Source organism: Anomaloglossus baeobatrachus, chromosome 2 (genome assembly GCF_048569485.1).
Source record: "Anomaloglossus baeobatrachus isolate aAnoBae1 chromosome 2, aAnoBae1.hap1, whole genome shotgun sequence".
Classification (NCBI taxonomy): Eukaryota; Metazoa; Chordata; class Amphibia; order Anura; family Aromobatidae; genus Anomaloglossus; species Anomaloglossus baeobatrachus.
Genome location: NC_134354.1, coordinates 734,444,366 through 734,450,365, shown reverse-complemented (window position 1 = coordinate 734,450,365; position 6,000 = coordinate 734,444,366). Strand labels below are relative to the sequence as shown.

The following is a 6,000-nucleotide window of genomic DNA, read 5'->3' as shown; positions in this document are numbered from 1 at the left end:
TACTTACATTTCTTATGGTGATATGAAAGTCGAGGCTTCTTCAATTTTTTTCGGACCACCATTCCAGGCTTATATAATGTGCGTGGCATGGTGCTTGCATGGACATCTGTGATCTCACTATTATGAAGCATATGAGTGTAACAACCAGGGATATGGGGTACTCGGTCCTGGGCAATGTCTCTCTTGGGGGATGACACGGTGGTGGCAGCTGGGCCCTTTTTTGTCATGGGGATATATTTACAATGGATTAAATTAGTGTTCATATGTGACACCACTTGCGGTGTTGCAGCTAGAGGTAGAGAGCCGCCGCCACAGAATGTCACTACTGGGGCTGGTGTTATTTGCAGCCTGGATGGTAGGTCTTCCGCAAGCAGTGCCGGGCCATAGAGGATGAGTGATGTGACAGGTGTTAGAAGAAGGGAGTCCACATGAAAGTTTAGTGCAACTGGGGAAAACTGGGATTACCTGGGTTTTTGGTGTTACCGTCACTGGATCTCCGGATCCCTAAGGGGGTAGGCTCTGCATCCTTGTGGGTATGCAGAACCTTGTAGCACCCTGATGGCTTCAGGGGCGCTACATGAGCCTCCTTCAATGCCGTGTTTGTGGCTCCAGAACTGATAGACCTTGTAATGAGCCAACTTGTTCCCTCCGATATTGTGCCTGGACGTCCCCCTCTTGGCTTTTGAATAGATGGACGGACTTCATTTCATATTCTTCAGACTGTCATGGTGCTCACGTAATGCAGTTTGGAAATTTTCTTGGATGAGAGACCACTATCGATGAGCTGGATGATGCTGTTTCTTTTTTCTTTGAATATAATCTTTATAGCTGCTCCTCAATTCTAACCAGTGACCTTGCTCTTGGGAACCAACCTAATAACACACTGAGCTATTAGAGAATGTGAGAACGGGTCGTAATTTGTAGTATACAGGAAGAAAAAAAATTCAGACACCAGGAGCAAAACAGAAGACAGCTCATTTCAATTCAAATGATTTTTTTGGTAATGCAGGAATGGAGTCTATAGTGAAAGATATGGCTGGATTTTTCTTTGCAAGAGCCACATGCATATATAACATAGGTTGGGGGTTGAAATCCTGATGACAGATTAATTTAAAAGTTACTTTTGAAAGATTGCCTCTTTAGTATGGAACATCAAACACTGTAGTGTAATAAAGGAATAGGTACAGTGAAGGAAATAATTATTTGATCCCTTGCTGATTTTGTAAGTTTTCCCACTGACAAAGACATGAACTATCTATAATTTTAAGGGTAGGTTAATTTTAACAGTGAGAGGTAGAATATCCAAAATATAATCCAGAAAATCACATGATATAATTTATATAAATGTATTTGCATTTTGCAGAGAGAAATAAGTATTTGTTCCCTCTGGCAAACAAGACTTAATACTTGGTGGCAAAACCCTTGTTGGGAAGCACAGCAGTCAGACATTTTTTGTAGTTGATGAGGAGGTTTGCGCACATGTCAGGAGGAATTTTGCTCCACTCCTCTTTGCAGATCATCTCTAAATCATTAAGATTTTGAGCCTGTCGTTTGGCAACGCGGAGCTTCAGCTCCTCCATAGGTTTTCTATGGGATTAGGGTCTGGAGACTGGTTAGGCCACTCCATGACCTTAATGTGCTTAATTTTGAGCCACTCCTTTGTTGCCTTGGCTGTATGTTTTGGGTCATTGTCGTGCTAGAAGACCCAGCCGTGACCCATTTGCCACCAAGTATTAAGTCTTCTTTGCCAGAGGGATCAAATACATATTTCTCTCTGCAAAATGCAAATATATTTATAATATTTATACACTGTGATTTTCTTCATTTTATGTTTGATATTCTATCTCCCACTGTTAAAATTAACCTTTTAAAATTATAGACTGTTCATGTCTTTGTCAGTGGGCAAACTTACAAAATCATTAAGGGATCAAATAATTATTTAATTCACTGTATGTACACCATTATAATAGCAGGGAACCTAACAAGCTCCCTTTAAAAGAGTTGCCCAGATTAGTGGGGGTCCAATACCCAGCACCCACAATGATTATCTGTTATTGGCTCCAGTAACGGACCATTTTGTACTTTGTGTAGTGACCATTACTGAGAACTAAAGTTCAACTCCTAGCCATTAAGTGTTAAAAAATGATGATCAGTGGGATGCCAGGTATCGGACCCCCAATAATCTGATATGGATTACCTATTCTAAGGGAAGGTCATCAATTTATGATCCTGGACCCTCACTTGATACGGTAACTCTGATTTTGGATTAGATAGATGTTGCCAATGTAACACTGGGAATGGGGGCATTTGGCCACCATTACAGTCGATGCAGTGACACGACAGGAATCTGCATAACTAATCATATGCTACATAGTTGCAAGTCAAATTTATATATAAGATAGCCAAGATTATTGTCTATAAAATGAAGGTCGTCTCACACTCAAAGCTGTAGTGGATGGTGAGATATGGAGCCTGAAAGTAATAAGTTCAAATCATTGTTACCCTTTTGCTTGTCACTGTATAGTCAGTCACCTTACTGGTAGTGCGTCACCAGCCAATATCCCGTACAGTAGTATTAATAACCCGTCAGAAAAAATTTACTTAAAGTATTTGCCTGGAAATTCAAAGCTTGATTTCTCAGCAATGTTATATAGGATTACTAGTCGTGACCAAAAGTTTTGAGGCTGGCACAAATTTTGGTTTTCCTACAGTTTAATGCTTCAGTGTTTTGAATCTTTAATTCCGATGTTTCTATGGTTACTGAGAGAACTGTAAAGGAAGGAAAAAGCTGCCCACACCCTTATGAAGATATTATGGTTATATAAAGCATTTTTAGTGGTTTAACCCCTTCAACTTAGCCCCAAGACTCTTTTCACCTTCCTGACCCACCACATTTTACAATTCTGACCAGCATCACTTTATTTAGTAATAACTCTGGAAAGCTTCAATATTTCCCAGTGATTGTGAGAATGTGTTTTTTGACATATTATACTTCATGTTAGTGGTAAATTTTGGTTTATCTAATGATTTATGAAAATATCAAAAATTTGACAAAAAATGTGAACATTTTGCAATTTTCAAACTTTTAATTTTTATGCCCTTAAACTAGACAGTTATATCACACAAAGTCATTAATAAATAACATTTGCCGCATGTCTACTTTATAGCAACATCATTTTTTAAACTGCTTTTTTTTTTGTTATGAAGTTAGAAGGGTTAAAAGTTTATCAGCAATTTCTCATTTTTCCTACAAAATTTACAAAGCCAACTTTTTTACGGACCACATCATATCTGAAGTGACTTTGAAAGGCCTAGGTGACAGAAAATACCAAAAAGTGACATCATTTTAAAACTACACCCCTCAAAGTACTCTCAACCACATTCATGAAGTTTATTAACCCTTTATGTGCTTCACAGGAATTAAAACAATGTGGAAGAAAAAAATGAAAATTTTAGTTTTTCCAACAGAAATATTGCTTTAGCCCCAATTTTTTCATTTTTCATAAGGATAACAGGAAAAATGAATGTATTGCAAAATTTGTTGTATAATGTCTCCTGAGTGCGCCAATGCCAAATATTAGGGGGAAAACTACTGTTTGGGTGCACGGCAAGACTAGGAAAGGAATGTGCGCAATTTGAATTTTGAAGCGCAAAAAATTGGCTGGAACAAATAGCAGACACCATGTTTTGTTTGCAGAGCCCCTGATGTGCCTGAACAGTGGAAACCCCCATCAAGTTACACCATTTTTGAGACTACACCCCTCTCTGTTCGGGAGGCTAAAACTTATTTATTTATTTTTACATTGATGGAGCTGTATGGCAGCTTGTTTTTTTGCAGGATACAAAGCCGTTTTCAGCAATACTATTTTTATTCACATACAATTATTTGATCACGTTTTATTACTCTTTTATACATTTTTTTGTTACTTATTTTGAGATTTTTTAAAAATATTTTTACATTTCTTTTACTTTTTTTACTTTTTTCCTTAGTCCCTGTATAGAACATTAACTTTTATTACTCTGATCACTGGTATATGCACAAGCATTGCAATACATTACACTTGTCAGTGTGCACTGACAGAACGCCTTTTAGATCATGCTCCTGGCATTGTCTAACAGGCAACTGCTATTTAACCTTGGGTTGCCATGACAATGATTGGCAGCCCATGATTATGTCACAGGGGTGCCAATCATGTGCGCATGATGCGCATTCCTTCTCCCAGCCTTCTAAATGCTGCAATTGCTATTCATCTCTGCATTTAGGGGGTAAAACAGTTGGTGTTAGTGCGGGCACTGGTCTTGACTTTGACAGCGAGAGCATGACTATGACTTACCTCGAGCTCCAAGCTACGATCATGTGGGCACAGTTCCTGTGCCCTGCATGATCGCCATGACATACCTATACGGCATAGGTCAGGAACCCCTTCACAATCATGACATATGAGTAAGTTAAAGATCATGAAGGGGTTAATTGTTATTTTATTTGGTTTGTGTTCTGCAACGGTGGGTTAACTGCAGACAGAGTTAACTTTTGGGACTAGCCCAGGATGGGAGAAATTACGTGGACACAAGGAATTCAGTTTCCTGTTTTTAGACCTAAGTGTGATGAGTAAATAACAGATCTATGGTTCTGTTCCTCGCACATCTGTATTGAAACGGGTGTTTATGTGCCAAGGAGCGAGGCACCCTATCAGCTAGCATGTTCTGAAAGAAAGAAGGACTAAAAGTACTGTGACGCCCTGGACTAGCCAGGTAGTCACATACATACCAACACACACACCCCCACCCTAGACAGTTACACCAGTCAATCAAAAACCCTTGTTGCCTCCCTCCAGAGTCTGATGTCCACACCAGGTGTTGCGGAGCCAGGCGGTTGGCCCCACCCACCGAGAAGTTCACAGGCCTGGAGGCGGGAAAACAGACAGATGAGTTTAGGAGTTGAAAGTGAGAGGAGTGAAACGTCTGGTGTCCCTGGGTAGGAGCCCAGGCACTGACAGCAAGGTTGGCAGATGGTGGTGGCCGTCTGCAGGAGTTGGTGGAACTCCGCAGAGCCGTAAGGACCGGGGTCGGGAGTCGGCCCGCCGGTACCGGACCGGGGAATGGAGTGAAGCTAAGCACACAGGCAGGGCCATCGGACACTGACCAGGCTTGGAGCCGCCGTCAGTAGTCAAATCTGAATGTGACAGGAACCCCAGGGGTTTCCCAACTACTAAGTCCCGATTGAAGGCAACTGCCCACCCAGAGAGGATATATAGCAACCGCCGCAGACTAGAGATCCAAGGGCCAGCGCCTGCGGGCAAAACGGGCTCCTACGGCACCTATACGCCGGGGAGCGGACTACCGGTGGGCAACCACAGGAGTCAAGAACATTCTCAAAGGTGCAGGGAAAGACAGCCACCATCAGCCATCCGGGGAGAGCACAACAACAACACTGCAGCCGGCTGCGGGACCCGTCCATCCAGCCGTTTTGGTTTACCTACGACTCTGTCAGTGATTGTCTGAGTGAGTACACCAGTGCCGTCCGGCACCGCGCCGCGCAGTCCCTGCACCCCAGCCATCCGGCCTCCCCGTCACACCATCCGGCCCCGGGATCACCAACCCCTGCCCACGGAGGGGACAACATCTCAGCTGCACCCTACCATCTCTCCTGGGATCCCCGTTACCAGCAGCAGTGGTGCCATTATCACAACGACCCGTGGGTGGCGTCACGAACAATCTCCCTAAACACACCATCCCCATTTCACTCACGAGTGAGGAGCGCTGCTCGAGTCCCCGGGTCCGGTCCACCGCTCGAGCCACCGAGCAGCAGCAGCAGAAGCCCCGGACCCGAGCGTGGCGAGCGCGTCCCCTCCTTCGACAGTACCGTCACACTAAGCGACGCTCCAGCGATCCCACCAGCAACCTGACCTGGCAGGGATCGCTGGAGCGTCGCTACACGGCTTGGTGGTGAGCTGTCAAACAGGCAGATCTCAGCAGCAACCAGTGACCAGCCCCCAGCCA

At 43.5% G+C, this 6,000-nt stretch overlaps 1 protein-coding gene across 2 annotated transcripts in view; it reads left to right on the top strand.

Moving 5' to 3' along the window:
• The window catches only part of SGCG (sarcoglycan gamma), a 383,560-nt gene that overhangs the window by 257,327 nt on the left and 120,233 nt on the right, over positions 1–6,000 (top strand). The gene's annotated exons all lie outside the window — the stretch shown is intronic.